Source organism: Amblyomma maculatum, chromosome 7, assembly GCF_055883805.1.
Source record: "Amblyomma maculatum isolate TAMU_Amacu chromosome 7, ASM5588380v1, whole genome shotgun sequence".
NCBI classification, from domain to species: Eukaryota; Metazoa; Arthropoda; class Arachnida; order Ixodida; family Ixodidae; genus Amblyomma; species Amblyomma maculatum.
In genome coordinates this window covers 129,679,661-129,699,732 of record NC_139350.1, presented here as the reverse complement: position 1 = coordinate 129,699,732, position 20,072 = coordinate 129,679,661, and positions in this window count along the sequence as shown.

Genomic DNA, 20,072 nt, shown 5'->3' with positions numbered 1-20,072 from the left:
CTGCGATGGAGGACACGGAAGAAGGAGCAATGCCTGTATAACGAACGCTATTGTGCAAATACGTTCTTTGAAACATTTTGTACGTAGGTTGCATTTACCATTGTGTATTGGAATTAAGACACGGGCATGATTACCGAAACTACTTTTCACAGTCGTACGAAATGGTAGTGCTTGGTGCAGAGAGCAGTCTAGTGCGCCCAAAGTGCGTGTTTCACGCTGCAAAAGCAAGCGGCTGCCAAACTCGCGGCGTCTAGAAAAGCAGGAAAAGATGACATCCCACTAGTGTGTTGTAACATGCTCACGTGCAGCCCGTTTCGACCGGTCCACGTCCAGAGCACGCAGCTCAGGTTTTATACCTGCCAGCGCGGCCGATAAAATAACGAAGCGTGAGCTTCACTTTTGTGTGTTTTTTCGAGTCACCCGATGGTTCGCTAATTCAGAGCTACCTGAAATTCACCGGAATTTTTAATAGGTCGATTTCTTGTTTATTCCCTCTGTCAGAAAGTAAACATTTAAAGCCGTAATCTCATATGAAAGCGCTGACATTGGAAGCTTCGAGGAACTCGGAGGAGGAGGAACTCGGCTGAAACGAAAATAAATTTGAAAAGCCAACTCATATTACTGCGAAGTGTTTGTGCTTTGCGCAACTGGCTGTGTTCATAAAATCAGATTTATATTATATCATATCGTTATATAAAAATTAGGGGGTCACTTAAGCTCCGCCGTTAAAGGTATAATGCGATAGTGTTTCTCTCTCATACACACACAAGCACGATGTTTTCTTTCTTCACGTGTTATATTTTAGCTCTTTTATTTATTTATTTATTTTATTTACCAAATACTGCAGGCCCTAACTGGGCCCTAGCAGGAGGGGCGAAAGGAATGCAGTGCCGTGAAACATGAATTCATCAAAAGTAACATACTATACACAAGTGTAGTATGTTATATGTTATGTATGCTATGTTATATTTCTATCATTTTATTTATTTTTATTTTATTTGACGTTTTACATTTTTATACACCAATACGCATGCGTCAGCAACAATCGGCTTTCCATTCTGAGCAATTTGACACTTTTGAACGCATTCTTCAATTATTTCAATTATTCAATTACACATTCTAAATTTTATTCCTTAGCATCACCAAGCACTGGTTTTTCATTCTGACACCTTTAAACCCTTACTTTCCAATTTTTCCTTTTTTTTCGTGTCTTTATTTCATCAGTAGATCAATCAATTACAAAGATTTCATTAACTCGTCATCGCCTATCACACACCAATCAATATTCAATCACTGGAAGCACAAATTACCATGCCACTTTTTTTTACGCAGCCCCCGATTATTTCCGAGACTAATGCAAACTACTGCGTCGACGGCATGGGAAGGAAAGGGCTAAGCGCCACTCCAACTTACGTCAAATTACGCACGATCCTTTTATCATAAAATAAAATGCATCCTCGATCATTTCACCAACCAAGTATCTTCCAGTGGGATGAGCGACGGTGATTGCGCAAACCAAGAAAACAAACTCGCGATGATCTCTCATAGGCGTTTAAGTAAACAGCAAAGGCGCACAGACAAAAAAAGATCCACATTACAGAACTCTGGATACTGTACCTGGATAGGGATGACGCTGCGGATTGCCGAGGGGCCCATGCACAACTCGTAGAGCAATTTGTAACTGCGCTCGGCAGCGCGGCCGGTGGGCCCCGCCACGTTCGGCTGTCAAAATACGCTTCTGGGCGTCGCTAACAGAAACCGCCAGGCACCGAAGAAAGGTCTAAGCACAGCACACAAGGTTAAAACGTGAAAAACGCGAACAGAACGGCGAGCGCTGACGGACGGACACGAAGCGAACGGATGGAGCGAACAAAATATGGCCAGGGTTGCCAGGTCCAAAAAACGAAAAGTCGCCACAAAAATGGGAAAAGTAGCCAGAAAGTAGCCAACCAGAGGAAGAGCAATAAAAAGTAGCCAAAAAGGAGCCATGGGGCCATGCATGGGGCAGTAAATAGAGCGCTCACTGCAAAAAGACAACCAAAAACATTCGTTTAATAGTCGTTTTATTCCAACGCTCGTGAAGAAACAAATGCCAGTTGTGTCTTATAGCAACTAAATCACATAGAAAAGTTTTCCGAAAAAAAAAAAAAAAAACTGGCTGCGTAACACTGCGATATTATATAGACAGACATAAAACTAAACTGACCAGATAAACACACATATTATCAGAAACTTCTCTGTGATGATTAGAAACAGTATAAAATGCATAAAATTATGTCCACGAAAATGTAAGTATAAAATGTTAGTGGAGTTGGACGTCTCAAACAATGGCTACAAAAGGAGAACACGACAAAACGAAACTGCAACCACTCAGGTGCGATTTTCAGGCCTGCCGTAAATAGTTGAGTTGACCTTCTCAATCATGGTTTGGGTTTATCAAGGATACGGCCAATGTGCAGGGGGTGTTCACATGATCACACACAATTCTTTTTGATCATGACTACTGGGCGTTGGACGGGAACCTTCGGTTTCTCAAGTATAATATTACATTATCGAGAGGCGTTTACTTTGCCTAGAGATATAGAAATCATTCTTTCATAGGTATATCAAGTATATTCGAAAGCTTTCTTGACACCAGTGCCTAATAATGTTCGGCGAATTGCGGTCAATGAATGGTTGTCCGCGCTCCTTGATCGCATTGAAAGTGTGCAACTGTTTTATTCAGTGAACAAACTAGAGTGCAAAAGCCACTTTCACACTGATGAGACAAACCTATGGACGGAAGATGCACTCATGACTAATTTATTGTCAGCGGGTGCACGCTAAATAAGACCTACTGCACGCAAATATGCAGGGGCAAAGAAAAACATTTCGAAGCAGTTCGTGGTAAGCCTAGTTAGTGTGTTAGCTCTGTTGTGATGTTTATCTAAGTTTGGCTAGCGTTTACACTTGCCCTTTGTTGGCCATCTATAATGCAAAATTTGGCTTCAAGTGCAGTTAAATAATTAGCACTAATTAATTCGGTTCGATAACTAGCACAACTCATTTGCATTCAACCTAAGCTTTCGAAAGGTATATGACTCGGTATATGAAAGGTATATGGTTTTGATTGCATATAGCTCCCTAACGCTAATATGGATCGCTAATTCAGAGCGTTTGGATTCATCCTAAGCTTTTCAACGGTATGACTTGATAGCCTAGCTCAAAGTTAGGTTTTATACAAAATAAATATTTAACGCAGAATAATGAGGATCGCTAACTACCTGTTCGACATCGATGGCGGGAAAAAGATTTACCAGTGACTGACAGGTGCCCTCACTGTGACACTCCACCTGACGTCTGCGATGTGCATCACTTGTTGTGGACGTGTCTATCAACGACTCACATTAGGCAACGGATACTCATGAAGGTGGGCCTGCGGTGGAATTGCGATAGTGATTATGAGAAATGGACAATCGCTATACTGCCAACCTTCTCGAATACATAAGCGCAACTGGACTTCACTCCTTCTTTTAACTTTCTATCTCCTGCATCCCATTCCCCCTTTCTCAACTTATGCTTTGTGGCAAACACTTCAAAAAAAAAAAAACTACCACAGTCCCATTACACTTGGCCTAAGCTTAACGGTATTGACTTGATGCTGCAGTGCAAATTTGGGTTTCAAGTGCGGCTTACTAAATATCATTTAATTTGGCCCGTAGTTGGTCAAAATAAGTGTATAATTAACCAATGATCCAAACTGAAGGTTTATCACGTGATATATACTATGCTTAGCCAAGATAGCTTGAAAGTAGCGAAACAGACTAAGCGGCCGCTTTGACTTTCTCTGATCTTAAAGTTCAAAGCACCAGCCTGGGTTGTTCTCTCGTTTAGCGAAAAAATAAGAAAGTAGCGAAATTGACTAAGCGGCCGCTTTGACTTTCTCTGATCTTAAAGTTCAAAGCACCAGCCTGGGCCGTTTTCTCGTTTTGCGAAGTTTTACCGCGGTGACAGAGTTCACGCTAAAAAAAAAAACAAAAAAAAAAACAAACGCAGACAAAGTCAGAGGCAGTACTAGATCCTGGAGCGCAGACCTGGACCAAAAACGCGCGCTTCACTGACTGCTGCGGCCGGCCGGCGGGCGCCAGGGAGAAAACGCGTGTAGTGCGCAGAGCTCGCAGCCGCCCCGCGCGAGGAGAATTGAGGAGGAAAGCGCGGCGCGGAGGAGAGTGTCGCTGCTTTCAAATTGTCAAGGGGTTTTAGTGGATGGATGTTAAGAGCGTCCCCTTTGAAACAGAGTGGGGACAGTCGTCACCATGCACAGTTGGTTGTATTGCAGCGCTACCGTTGATAGATTTGCTATCTGTCTATCTATAAAAATGAGCATCCTGAACAGCGCGCAAACGGGCTCGTTGGAATAGGCGAAAATTTTTCAAAGTAGCCAGAAAGTAGCCAAGTAGCCAACCTAAAATTTTTGTCGCCAGGCGGCTCAGAAAGTAGCCAATTTGGCGTAAAGTAGCCAAATCTGGCAACCCTGAATATGGCGGCCAGCGCGGGATCAGCGTGCCGCTCACAGTTGCCAAACGTACTTTTGTAAACCCTCTATTATTCATGCAATTAACAAAAACCCACTAAATAACTTTTTAATCATTGGGGGTTAGTTCAATGTAAAGATTGATGTCACTAACGAAACAAAGCTATATCAGTTTATGAAACGAAGAAAAACACATTTTCTACAGCCCTGCAGTGGGAAGAAATCCGACGCTTTTTTCCGCACGCAACTGAAACTGAGCACTGTTGTTACTGGGGCTCCCGCCGAAAGTTCGTGCAGTTTCTCCAGCAGCTGAAGACAGAAACGGGTCTAGCGGACGCGGGCGTACGACCGCTGCCAAATGCAACGAAGCGGCGGCGACGGCGGGGAAGTGACCCTTTTGTCCAGTAGGTCGTGCTGCTTTTTGTCTACTGCTGCGGCGGCCAACTCTCCCCGCCTCCCCCCTTCGCGACGGAGATGGGATGCCTTTCGGGCCTTAATCCCCCTTGGCGTCCATCGCGGCGACAGCAGGGAACCTGTCCTTGTGTTGAATGGACCAGAGCCGCGTCACCGGGCAGCATTGACCCCACTTTCCGAATTCTCGAAGCCGGCGGGTGACCTCCGCTAGCGGGCGACTTGGTTTCGCCTTGGTGCAGGCTCTCCACCACCAGCACAAGATCGTCATCGCCATCGGAAAAGTTTGCCCTCACCACCGAAAGATGTGGGAGGAGGTTCGAGCACCATCTTCGGCAGTGGGCGGCGCACCGAGTGATCTCTTGTGCCCGAGTGATTGGACTAAAGGGGAACATATATATTTGAGGTTGTGAATTTTTTAAAAATAAAAAATTCTACCTACACGAATCGAACACATGTCTTAAATCAGGCACGCAGTGGTTATCCATTGCGCCACAGAAGCTTTTTTTTTTTTTTGCGCCCTGTTTTTTTATCTTTATTGCCTCACTTTTGCAAGATAACACAAACACACACAAGACATTTATATAATAAGCCTGCCAGGGGCTGGCTTCGTCGTTCTGAAATTCCTTTAGATCCATCAAAGGTTCTACCTTTGGCAACCGCTCAGGATTATCATCAACAAACTTCACCATCTCGATAAACCAATGGAGAGCCTCGCAGAAAAAAATTTGTGCAGGACGCGCATCAGGATCACAGTGATATCCTGCCATGCGTGAACGACCTATACTGTGGAGGCCCATTAGCATGATTGAATCATATGTACCCCCCCCCCCCCCCCCCTTTATTTTGCGTGGGTATAAGTACCGTATTCCGTAAGGATTAAGAGGTAAATATTTCTTTATGATTCTTTGAAGTACGTCCAAGAAATAAACCCCTTCCCAACAGTGTAGAAATACATGATCTATCGTTTCTGGCTGTTCACAAATTAAGCAATCTGCACCACACGGAAGAAATAAACCTTTTTCTTGCAAAAACACTTTTACTGGCAATGTTCCAGTGTGCACTTAAAAGAACGTTTTAGCCGCTGCCGGCACTTTCATTCTCTTTACCCTCTTCAGTACATTCCTGCCAGGGCCTCCCCTGTATATGGCCCTACACAGATGGGCTCCGGAAGAAAAACGTCGCACAAATCTTTGCACAACTTTTTCTTTTTCACAACTGATAAATATTCTTTTGAAAATCTTGCAGAAAAAAATCGCACACTAAGCCCACGCCGCCATCCTTGACACTTCTGAATAAATTCCTGCGGCTGCATCTTTCCCATTTTGAAGCCTACACAAAAACCGCGAATATCCTATGCAGCTTCTGCACACTCAGTCTTGCACAGTGTAAAACTTGCATCACATGCCACAGTCTAGAAACGAAGAAAAGGTTGCACCACTGTGGCTCTGGCAAAAATTGATAAGCCAGTTCCTTTCCGCTTATCTGCTCTTTCCCGCATGTCATCTGTGCATGCTCTCCAATATGTCTCGCTATCACGATAGCATTCTAGTGACACGCCAAGGTACTTTGGCGGAGTCGTCACTGCAGGACACGTTTGCAAAATTATCAGGAGCACTTTGCCATCTACCATGCCAGAGTCCCAGGGACTTAGACCAGTTTACCATACTGCCTGTAACTTCGCTAAATGTTTTTTACAGAATCAACGACTTCGGTTATACCCTCCTGGTTAACCATCAGGGCTGCCCCCTCAGCCCTCTTTTATTCTGCATTTACATTGAAACCCTTTGCTTAAATATCTTGAAAAATGAAAATATTACTGGTTTGCGTATGCAAGCCGTGGAAGTGAAGCTGCTGGCGTCCGCCGATGATGTTGCGGTTTTTACCATTGCGCCACAGAAGCGACGGGTAGTGCCGTCTCTAAATGCGCTCTTACTCGTTTTGATTAAACGTACTAAAGACGGCGCGTCTGATGCAACTGGCATGATCAGAGGATCACTGCAAGCAATTTTAATACAGCAAACTATATTGTGTATGCACTTTAGTTTATGCAGGGCAATGTATACTAAAAAAAAAAGCATATAGCTTTATTGACTTCCTTTTTGTTGTGTTTTATTTTTTAGTGACGCCACCCGGCACTTCCGTTGCTGTAGTTAAATTTCAGCTGCCCATCTAACCCGTTTTCTAATGCGTTTAACGATTAATAAGAAACCTGTTTCAACTGGCACATTTCCATACTGTCCGTCATCTCCGAAGCACAGTTATATCAGATGTTTCAGGGAACACTTTAAAAAGGCTTCCTGTAAGAAATAAAGGTATCTGAGAAGGGAGCCAGCCGCCATTGACACAAAGGAAATCATATTATTTGTGTGCGTGCGTGCGTGCGTGCGCGCGCGCGTGCCTGTGTGTGTGTGGGGGGGGGGGGGGGGAATAGTAGCGTAACCGTGATAAGAAAGTAGAGAAAAATTGGAGGAAGCTTAAGCTTCGCCGAAACACCACACGCAATAGCGTGCGTTCGTTTGCTTCATCTTCCTTTTTAGCTCAGACGGACCACGGCGCAATGACTTTCTACATTTTTCTGGTTTGAACTATTTTTAATTCATTATGTTTATTTATTTCATTCGTCAGTACTTAGTCAAAGAATACGCGTACCACCTAGAGTGAGTATAGCTTCATTCTCACAGAGATCTTTGACGTGTGAGCCAAACAGATGTGTGCGCAGCAAGTCGTGCACATGTGAGCATGATCTCTTGTTTTTTTCCCGCCATAGCCCCTCGGGGTGGCGCAGTGGTTACGGCGCTCGACTACTGTTCCCAAGGACGCGGGATCGAATCCCGGCCTCGGCGGCCGCTTTTCAATGGAGGCGAAAAGCAAGGCGCTCGTGTGCTGTCCCAGGTGGTCGAAATTTCCGGAGTCCTCCACTGCGGCGTCTCTCCTAGGCTTTGGGACGCTAAACCCCACAACCCAACCCAACCCTTTTTCCCGCCATAGGAAGGAGGTGGAAGTAGAAAAACGTCACGTCCTGCAGCGCCGCGGATTGCACTTGAAGTCGCGTCGCAAGAACTTACAAGAACCTAGGGAGCATCGATAAAAACGCCCTTTGCATCGAGGCTCCCTAAAAGAACCCAGAGCACGGCGCCCTCAAACGGGCGACTTGAAGGGTCTCCTCCTCCGTGACGAAGCCTCTCGTCACAACCTTTGTGACTCTATTCGTCACAGAGGGGGAGACCCGAACAATTCGCCAGCAACACGTTCGAGCAGGGCTCGATTCGTCATGGAGGGGCCGATTTCAAACCCCAAATTTAGTCCAGGCTCTTTACTGCCAGTAATTATTATTTACTAAAGAAATACGGAAGTCCGAAAGATTTTCTTGAGTACACCAATTTTCCCCACTTTCCAGCCTGAAACATAACCGTAACATAACATAACATGACCGTAAACAAGTTCGAATAAGTTATTGCAGCTTGTAAATTTAACCCGAAAGATTCGAATTTAGAAATGTTTCTACGAAAAACCCGATCTCTTCCCTATAATGAAGTTGAAAAATAGCGCCCGAATTTCACCTTCAGAATTGGAAAAGTAGTAAGTGTAGAATTTTATTAGAGCAATAAACAAAAGGGAAGGTAATGTAGCCGAGCTGCTGCCGGTGGGAAGTAAAGAGAATAGGAGGAGGACAGCCAGGTGCACACAGGTGAGCGTTAGTTAGAAAGGACAGGGGGAATTTCGTACATTATTTACAAAATGCAAAACACGAACAAGTTCGCATCGCTAGCGCGCATGTGTCCAAGCACTCCCCATAAACGACTGTGCGCAAGCTGCGCCTGCGATTATTTACACATCACGTATAGTAACAATATGTTGTGTATGCACATTGTCACGTGCTTCGGGGCGTACACTGGGCAATGAAACCGCTGCTAAGCGATGCATCCATTGGAGTAGCACCATGGCTCCCATTTGCACCACTGGTAGGTACTTGTCCTGAGGGTGCTTTTTCCGTCACTGAAGAATGACTGGAAAGTTTTTGTGTCTTGGGGCACATATACGCCCTATAGGGCAACCATAGTAGCCATACAGCTGATAGGGTTCGTACGATGGCCATGTAAGACCACCGCTGTAGGGATACAGCTGGAGCCCAGGCACGAACCAGAATGGAGGTGGAGGGATGTGACGTCAGAAAGGAAAGAAATCACTCCCGGCACATTTCTGGTTTTGTGGCACGCTCTGCCCACAGGAATCGCTTCTGGCATAGTTGTGGTCCAGTAATGCTGTGTGCCCGCACAAGTCATTCTTGGCAATGTTCTGGTTTGGCGATGCTGCCCGTTCAAACGAAAACTCCTCTGCAGTGTTGTGGTCCCTCAATTCCATCTGCCTACGTGAGTAGTCTCCGGTAGAGTTCTGGTTTGGTAAGGCTGTCTGTCCACCCGAGTTCCCCACCGCAGAGTTCTGGTTCAACGATGGTTCTTGATCACATGAAGCGTCCTCAGCACAAATCTGGTTCGGCGGAGCTGTCTGCTTACATGAGGCATCCATGACTCATCAGAGGCAGCACCCAAGCCACCAGAGCTGACTCTACTGCAGGAGACGAAAGTCCACAACAGTCCAGCTGCCCTCAGCTTGTTTTTCCCATAAATACTTGCGTTAACATGACATCCGTAAGCTGCCGGTTCCGCTCGTCCAACGAAGGTGCGTGCACGAGTTCACGAGAACAGGAACACGGTCAAGGAAAAGGGAACTGCGAGTCCGCACAGTGCACACCAGCCTCTGTTTCCTCTTCTTCTCTCCAGCCTCTTCTTCCTTCTCCTGACGCCCCGAAGCACGTGGCAGTATATATATATATATATACAATGAAGACGAGGTCATGGGTTCGCTTCTCACCATCAGCACATTGTTTTTCTTTCTACTTTATGCTTAACTATATTTCCCCTAAACAGACTACATTATTAATTTATGTGATTATTGAAGGAAAAAATAAAAAAAAGACAAAGTACAATCCCCAATAATGCTTTCCTTGGCCTGGCCGACTGTTGCCTTCTTGCCTTCATATATATATATATATATATATATATATATATATATATATATATATATATATATATATATACTGGGTGTTTCAGCAAAGACCTAGTAATTTTTAAAAAAAGTCGATTTACGATGCAAAGGGAATATTTCCGTAAATACACTTTCTGCCAAGGCCCACATAATATTCTGCTAAAGATTTCTCATTGTTGATGCAATGCAATTAACATAAACCCAGTAACCATGTCCTTAATTACCTATCGTAGCTGGGGTGTAAGTCCCAATGTAAAGATTGATGTCATTAACGATACAAATACATATCAGTTTTTGAAACGAAGAAAAACTGATTTTCTAGAGCCCTGCAGTAGAGAGAAATCCGACGCTTTTTTCCGCGCGTAACATAAACTGAGCGCATGAAGAGCGGCGAAAGAATGACGCAAGCGCAACGTGTGTTGGTGACGTCTCGTATTCAATCAATACGCGTGTCCTAACTTCCCTGTCTAGGGAGCCTCGACGCTTAGCATAGACCGCGGCCGCCGTTATCGCGTGCTCCGTCGCTCAGCGTAACAAAAAGGATAGTCAACGTCACCTCGGCGAACGCCGATCTTGAGAGCCTTGATAAGCGCTGACCTGGCGCTCTGCCGTTTGGATTACCTTAAAAGTTAAATTGGTTCACAGGAAGGGAAAGGCGCAGTAACTGTCACACTTGCTCTGTGGACACCCGAACCGCGCCGTAAGGGAAGGGAGGAAGGTGGGAATGAAAGTGGAAAGAGAGAAAGGGGAGCCGTAGTGGAGGGCTACGGAGTAATTTCGACCACCTGGGGATCTTTAACGTGCGCTGACATCGCACAGCACACGACGCCTCTTCGTTTCGCCTCCATCGAAACGCAGCCGCCGTGGTCGGGTTCGAACCCGGGAACTCCGGCACAGTAGTCGGGCGTCTTACCACTGCACCACCCCGGCGGGGCAGACTGAAGATGCTTTTTTATCTTTTTATTTCATCGCTATCTTTGCGAAAGGAACGCTTCACGCTTCAGTGACAGAGGGCAGATTGCTGTTGAACATTGCACGTTCCACGGTGATGGTGTATGGACAAGCATAGCGTTATTTCTTTCAAGTCAAAAATGTTGTTCTTAACGTATCCGTGTAGGAAGGTATTCAGTGATGAGAAGTTGGGCGGAAGTAAGGACCGTCAATACGGCCGTCATAAAAGCCACATCGAACATTGGCTCACAATTTTACTTGACGCTTGTGCTGGCTTATAGCCAGTGTGGGTTCTTGTCGCGCCAATATGGGGCGTTGTGCAAACTGAAATTCGAGTCCCTGCTTAGGTCTCGCTATCCCAAAGCCCTTTGTGCAGAAACTCCGAGTTTTTGCTATATTAATTAGTCGCCATCTGAAAAAAAAAAATAAGTTTCTTAAAACCATTCCGTTTCAGATTCATTTGAAGACACACATATATGGTTTGTAGCTGTGTATTGAAAATGAACTAACTGGAGCCGGGCTGACTCCGTACGCGTTGGCAATTTACTTGACTCTTGCTCCCGGTCTGAGAGCAACGTTGCGAAGACATCATTGTCGTCAATTCCACCGCCTCGTCACTTTTTTCTGAACATAGACTGATGCAATAGTCTTAAGTCGAAAAAATACCGATATGAATTACGGAAGACTCGGCACATAACGACCAAGATGTTGGAGAGCATGCAGTCTGGATGCCAGCTCCGCGTCCATTTCTGCGCTCAAATAAACGATCACAACGTCTACCTTCCCGGCTGTGGAGTGTCGGAGTGGCGCTGGCGTGGCCATCCGCACAATTAACACGATACGACGTGACGCTTTCATCTCAGGCGGCATTTCCACACATTGAAGCGATTTGAAACACTTGCACTTTGTCACATGTGCACCTAAAAAAAAAAGGCTCTTCAAGTACAAACATGTGCGCTTTTACACATGCAACCGCAAGAAGTCTGATAGCATACAGCCACTACCGCACAAATTCCCCTTGCTACGCGGACATACCTTTTCTTTTATTTATTTATTTTTATTTTTATTTGGGGGGGGGGGCACCTTCACCATATATGCAGAGATTTTAGGAAACTGGAAGCTCAACCTAATGAGTAAATTAATGCATGATGACGACTCAGATCGAATTCTCCGGGTAGCCATAGCAGAAGCGGCGAATGCAAAAATAAAGAGAGAGAGAGAGAGAGAGAGAGAGTCAACTTTAATTGTTTAACGGAATAGCGTGGGTGGTTTCTTCAGTCCAGGATACCATTGGCCTGGGCTGTCTCCCGGGCCCTGGTGAGCAGGCTGCGCTGCTCAGAGACCCGTGTGGGCGAGCTCTGCCTCCCACTCCGCTTGGCTGAGTGCTCTAGCTTTATATTTCTGTGATTGCTCTTTGCAGTTTCATATCATGTGAAGGATGTCTGAGACTTCACCGTATGCAGTGCATGTGTTATTTTTGAATTTTTTCGGTCCATATTTTGTGGTACTTTGCTAGGTTTGGGAAAGCCCTAGCCTGTAACTGCGGCTCAGCCCATCGGGGCAACTTCGAAGCAGGTCGTATATCCCGACAAGCACACACTATCCTCCGATCTCTCCCTTACCGTCTACACCTCGTCTTCTCATATGGGCTCAGTCAGGCAGGTCCCTTGCTCCGCCCCTCTGGCATTCTCCGACGAAGCTCGACCACACTTGGCATTTCCTGATTATTAAGAATTTATTTACAAATTGCGCTCATTTCGTACGTATCACTCGGAGCGCGGCCTCTCCGCACGACACTCCAGTTCAGTCTCCTCTGTCGTCCTCTCTCGTCCCTGCGTCCACCGTGGCAACACCCTCTAGACTAGCTAAGGCCTCTCCGCTCCTCCCTGACGCCATCACACTACGACGGGCGCAGGAGCTTGGGTTTTTCATGAAGGCTGCTGCGCGCTCTTTCGTTCCCGTGTATCTGCAGCCCTACGTGAAATCATTCTCTGAAACTTTTGGCCACATGGTTTAATGGTGACGCATATGTATAATATAATTTCCGGTATACAGTTCGCGGGCAATACGTTTGAAAACTGATAATTAGCAGTTTTCGGATTATGAATAAATGATGCTATTCAATATTTTTTACTATCACCTAATATTGCCCGAAAGTCCGCAAATTTGCTTTTTTTATTGTGTCGTGGGGGGGTATTGATTTTCCGCTGTGTCTTCACATACATCTTTATTTTTTTAATAGCTCGTTGACTGGCGCGGTCTGAATAATTATTTTCGGGGGCAAAAATTTAACCCTGTGGTCTATCACAGACCGGGGACTGTTTAACAGAAATCTGGCTACTACTTGCTACTACTCATATGCTCTTCAATCACAATACTTACCTTGCTTCCGCAAGTGAAAACACTGCCATAAGTAATGGCTCTCATAATAGCTTATAGCTCTACCGTGACATCTGAGTTCAGCAGTTGTCTTTCAATTTAATAATAATAAAACAAGCTGTGTAACGTACAAAGGATATGTTTATTACAGAGTACAAGTATTCAGAAAACTTTATAGGTGTTGCACACAAAAAGTCAAAACAACCAACACACAAAATGTCCAAGCAGTCAGTGTTTCAAAGTGGAAAGCTTCCGCTTCTGAGCAACTTTCGTATCCGTGTAACTTGTTGTGGTTACCATGTCGGATGGTTTAAAGTGGCGCTCGCAGACCTGGGATAACAAAAAACAAAGGCAATAAAAGCTTTAGAACCTAAGTTTACAAACGAGACATCAGGAGCGCAGCAGTACAAGGCGGGGAATATCGTATAAACGTCGTGCGAACTGAATGTCAGCAATACTATGTCGTTACTACTTAGCATATGTATGGCATATTAGCAGGTCCAAAAGAGGCAGCACTACGGCATTATCTCGCAACATGCTGCCCACAGCATTTTCAATGCAACTGAAGGAGGTGCAACAACGACAGTAAGAAGTAAAGCAGAAATTTGAGCAAGTTGGTACGTATTCATTTCGAAACAGCGCTACAAAGAAAGGCGAGGTAACAGAGGTGTTCGTCGTTACTTCTGTTACCTCGTCCTGTCTTTGTTGCGCTGTTTTAAAACGGACAGTTGGAAGAATTCTTTCCTTACCACCGACCGCTTTCCTGGAGTGAAGTCCGCACGGTGGATAGCTTTAATCCATTGAGCACTCCTCACTGGGTCCGAAGGGAAGGTGAAGACACGCACACGTTCACCGCCATCGTAGTTCCCGTGACACCGCGGTACACAGCAATGCCCAGGCATTATCACCGCCTGCAAACTTCACACGCACCTTCGAGCACCGATGCACTCACGTTGTTGTTACTGTACTGGTGCTCACTCCTAACGCAGCGTTGACAGTTTCACGACACACGCTGCACGAAAAAAAAAAAAATAACGCAGAACGGTGAAAACTTCAGACACACGTGCAACCGCTTGCGACCACCATCGAAATGGATGGATGGATGGATGGATGGATGATAGTGGCTCTGCCCTTTGAATCGGACGGCAGCTTGCGCCGCCTAGCCAAAAAAATTAAAAGAAATATATTTATCTCTTCCCCATTTTTAGCTTCTAATTCGCCCGTATCTGCCCCCCTCCCTTTTTTTCCGCTTTTGTTATCTCTTTTGTTATCAGAACGCGTTCCTCATCCATTCGTCCATCTTCCCCAGCAAATCCCAGTGCTCTCTCCAGATCTGCCGCTTTTTCCGCGGGAAGGGCAGGACGAAGTTTTTGGCACCTTAGAACAACATGTTCCGTTGTTTCCTCCTCAGTTCCGCACGCCGCGCATAATATATCTACTTCCTGAAATTTTTTCCTGTACGTTTTTGTTTTGAGGGCCCCTGTCCTAGCCTCAAACAGCAATGAGCTCCCTCGTGAGTTGTCGAATAAACTTTCTTTCTTTATATCCTGTTTTCGAGTTCTATACATACCCAATGCTGATTTTCCTTGCATTCTTTCCTCCCACATTTTCCTTTCTGCCTCCTTTACCTGCTTTTCAATGCTGCTGTTTTGCTGCGGTGTATCTCCAAACTCTAGGTACTTAAATCTGAGCTTTCGGTGTTGGTGTTGGTGTTGGTGTTGGTTCATAGGAAGGGAAAGGCGCAGTATCTGTCACACTTGCTCTGTGGACACCTGAACCGCGCCGTAAGGGAAGGGATGAAGGTGGGGGTGAAAGTGGATAGAGAGAAAGGGGGGGCCGTAGTGGAGGGCTACGGAGTAATTTCGACCACCTGGGGATCTTTAACGTGCGTTGACATCGTACAGCACACGGGCGCCACTTCGTTTCGCCTCCATCGAAACGCAGCCGCCGAGGTTCTGTTAGTCCATTTCGTATTCAGGCTTTTCATGAAGAGGTGCAAGTGATGTTTATCGTAGTGAGAACGCATTTTCCAGGCGAGCACTGTGTATGAAGCTGAAAAAGAAAAAAAATCACGTGCACAAAACAATATTAGCTAACATTTACGCTGTTCAACAAAAAACATGAATTTTTACAAAATAATATATTTTATTTTTGCAATAAAGCAGTAATAAAGATATCAAAATGGTTTCTTAGATTCGATACCTCGGCTTGTTCTTCTCCGCACATGCGCAGTAGCGCCAAGCAGGAGGGGGCACGACATAGCACGACGGCTGCTCCACGAAAGCGCGGAGGGCCGATCCGTCGTAGTGTGATGACGTAGACACGAAGGAGAGAAGGATATGGAGAGGCCTTAGCTAGTCTAGAGGGTGTTGACCGTGGTCCCTCCGACTCCTCTCTCCCTTCGAGAGTCCTCCTCGCCAGGTCCACGGCTGTCTTCACGTAGTCCCAAGCTTCCAACTCCTCGGAGGTTCGAACACTTCCCAGAAGCCGGCGGCCGTCGCAGGCACCCGCTCGCAGCCGCGTGCAGCGGCCAGCTCGGATTACACGGGCAGTGCGCCCTGCGGGAGCCCATAAATCTTTCCTCCTTGCAGTCCTCCCGGCGCCGATTCTCCCCTTCATAACCAGGCCAGACGAAAAGCGAGAGCACGTGCCCTACACAGAGCACATGCGAACGAACCCGACACGGTCTACGTGGACGCCGCAGAATATCCACAACGCTCAGCTTATGCGATATGCGCGGTATCCAACCGCTTCGAACACATCACATCAGCCTCGATCATTACCCGAACGTCCGTAGAAGCGGAAGAATCCGCTATAGCCATCGCGATAGTCTCTTCCACTGCCACCCTTATCCTCAGCGATTCTAAAACTGCCATACAAAATTTCGCCCGAGGCCAGCTACATGCTGCCTCTCACAAAATCTTAACTACCAACGTTCAAACCCCCCGACCCATAGACCTTGTCTGGGTACCAGCCCATTCGGGCAACCCCGGTAACGAAGCGGCCAATGCTGCTGCTCGAGCATACGTCGACCGAGCAACAGATACCGAGGACCTAGGCAGTGCCAGAGATCGGCTGATCACCTACAACGACATTACACTACACTACCGGTCTGAAAGACTTCACTACCCTCCCCCACACCCCTCCTTAACTAAACCACAACAAATAACATGGAGACACCTTCAAGCCCGTACCTTTCCCTCCCCAGCACTGCTGGCACTCTTCTCCCCCTCTACTCATCAGTCCGAATGTTCCCTCTGCGAGGCCCCGAGAGCTACATTCGAACATATTATGTTCAGATGCCCGGAGTTTCAACCACAGGCCGAATTGCGCCTTACGGACAACGAGGCTTGGGAGATCGCGGTCTCCAGCTCAGAACCGGCTCCACAAAGGAGACTGGTCGACTGGGCTGAAGCGGTCGCCGTCAGGCACTGCCTGCTGGCCACCACCCGTGATCAGGAGCCGGCCCAGCCCTTGTAACGAGTATTTCGCGGCTCCACTAAATAAAGTTTTTCACCACCCACCGGTCCCCACTTGCCCTGTCACGGCCGTTCTCGAGGGAGAGAGCGCTTCTCTTAAAGCGCGCGCCCTCTCCCTCGAGACCGCGCATGGCCCGGACTCGACAGAGTCGGGTCGAGTAAGCCTGTCGAGTAAAAAACCAGCTGTCGGGTTCATGTATACCCAGTCGGGTCGAGTAAAATAGCCGCGGAGCGGGTCGCGTTAACTCGCTTGCAGGGGGTAGGTTAACTCGCTTGACCCGCTTGTCTAAAAGCATGTATGGCGCTGTCGAGTCAGCGAGTCGAGTTATGGCGAACTCTGGGATTAAAAAGCAACCGGAGCGGCGAGGAGCGTCAGCGAAGTTGAATGCTTTTTAGCCCTCATCAACGATAAAAAAGAATAATCGAACCTCTCAATAGTAAAAGGCAACGGAATTAAATACGAGTAAGAAACTTGCACAATAAATACAAATCTCGACGCTACGCGCCGCTGCGATACTTACTCGCTAGAAAGCGATTTATGTAGACACCAATCGGGTAGAGTAATGGTGACCTCACTTACTCGACCCGGTGCTGTCGAGTCCATGTATACAAGGCTATAGGCGCTTCGCTGCTCTGGTTTTGGGAATGTATTTAGTCATAGCCTCCTTTATGGTTTAGTCCGCCAACACTTCGCGGAACGCACGGAATACACAAACACGCAAACGCCAACCGTTCGTTCTCGCGGTGCTCGGGGCAACACACAGCGTGCACGACACCCCCATTGCCACTGTGATGCATGACTTCTAGGAATGCAGCACACTTCAGCACCGGTCGCGCATCACTCAAACAGGGTAGATGTCTCGTGGCTCCAATTCAGCGCACCATGGCACCGCAAACAAGGCGGACACACAAAACACAAATAACAGAAAAAGACGACCAAGGGGCATTCGTTCTCCCTTTCGCCTCCTACTCTCAACAACGGCACTGTCGTCACCAGCCTTGGTGCTGACCGTTACACTTCCAGCTGCGTCTACGCTCTCCTCTCTGTTGTCATCCTCCCCACTTAGTGCGGTCTCCCCTACTGACGCTACGGTTGCACCTTTTAACCGCTCCGATTGTGTATCATTATCAGAGATCGCATCAACCTTGGATGCCTGCTTAGCCGTCACTGCACAGATGCTTGCAGTGTCTAACACGTCTGAATCAGTTCCCTTCAATTCACCCTTCTTTTACGGCGCCGTGGCCAACCGCTCCGACCTGCTTCCGTACGTCTCTAAACATTAAGTCCTCCATGCCAGTGCGACGAAAAACCTCACGTTCAGCAGCACCATGTGGCTCGCTGGTCGTAGTAATAGCCCCGGTCGCCGCCACGACTTCTTAAAATTCATCACCACTGCTGCCCGCTGGCGTGGTCTGATGCGTTGTCACTGTGGTTTCTCCCAGCAACTGTGCGTGCGGGTCCGGGCTGATAAGCGCGTCTATCCCTAGGGCTAACCTGTCTGTCAAAGCACAGAAAACTCCTGTGCCAACCGTGGCTGCACCGACGTCTTTAGGAGTAGCCAACACTTTCAAAGGGACGTATACCAATTTTGCCAGCACTTGCTCTCCAAACGCATCAGTTAATTTTATGCTTGAACCGGTGACACATGGTCTCCCAGAATTGATCGTCTGATGACACTGACCTCCGCTCCCGAATCCAAGTGCCCCACGAATTTGGCCTTTCCACAACAGAGTGCGATCGTTTTGAGGGCCCGGAACAAGCGTTTTCCACCATTTGCGTTTGCATTCCCGAAGTTAGTTCCCGCAACACGCGCCAGAAAGCCTCCGTCATCTGTTGTCGTTTGCACGAGGTTCGCCTGTGCTGACCGCCGTTTCGGACAATCGCGGGCAAGATGATCAGGAAGGCCACACTCGTAGCACAGCCTACGCGCCCTGGCATAAGGAGCCGACCGTCCGGCATCGTCATACCACGCCCTAGCCGAGTCAATTGTTTTTCCTTCTCTCCTTACCGACTTTCCTGCGTTCCTTTTGATATCTTTAGCAATTTGACTTTCGTTAAATTGTTCCGCAAGGTTGGCCACTTCATCCAGGTGCATTGCTTTTCCGTTAGTCTCATTTTGGATGACAAAAGCACGGGCGTCTGGACTTAACACTTCCTTTAGTTTATCTGCTACTACAAGCTCTCGAAGCTGTTCAAGGGAAGTTATGTTGTAGCTGTTGCAATAATAGGTAAAATGATTTTGCAGTCGTATTGCGAACTGATCCCATGATTCCCTTGACCCCTTTGATCCCATGATTCCCTTGAACAGGATGAAGGAAGGCAAGAGCGATTGGCTAAGCAACGCGCCTATGCTGCAGAATGGCGAGCCCGGCGGCGTTCTACAAGTTGAATGAGCGAGAGTAGTTTCATGAAGTAGAAACCATGTTGTGTCCACAGTAAATACTTTAGTTGCACAAAAGGCGAAGACATGCCAAACCACCAGCAGAGCCAAGCGCAGCCAGGGAGGCATTGCTTTCGCAATCACTCAGGCTTAACCAGAGCTAAGCCACAGCAAATTTTTTTAGGAGATTTAAAAGTGGAGTGCCTCCGCAATGACGCAGCATACTTTGGCACGCACTTCTTCAAAGCGCTGGCCAATGTTTAACGACCGGCCACCATTTCTGGTGCCCTGCGACACGAGAAAAATGTTGTGGTGTCTACATGTGTTTCTATGGGTCGCTCGCACCCCCATACATTTCACGGTCTTTTAAAAACACTTCGCCTCGGTAGTGAGATTTCATATTTTGAAGATCTGTTCCAGGGTGTTCATGGTTGCTCTGTGCCGAATAACAACATCATAGATGCTCCGTGAAAAGAGAAAACCGCTTTGAAATCTTTCGGTTTCATGTATTCCTATGGGCGCTAACCATATAGTTTTCACCCTCAGTGGGATGGATGGATGGATGGATGGATGGATGGATGGATGGACGGACGGACGGACGGACGGACGGACGGACGGACGGACGGACGGACGGATGGATGGATGGATGGATTGATGGATGGATGGATGGATGGATGGATGGATGGATGGATGGATGGATGGATGGATGGATGGATGGACGGATGGATGGATGGATGGATGGATGGATGGATGGATGGATGGATGGATGGACGGACGGATGGATGGATGGATGGAATATAGGAGCGTCCCCTTTGAAACGGGGACGGTAGCAGTAGCTATCATGCTCATTTTTCTCCCTATATCTTAATTATTGCTTTAGATTGGTTAACTATACCATCATTCTGTTTA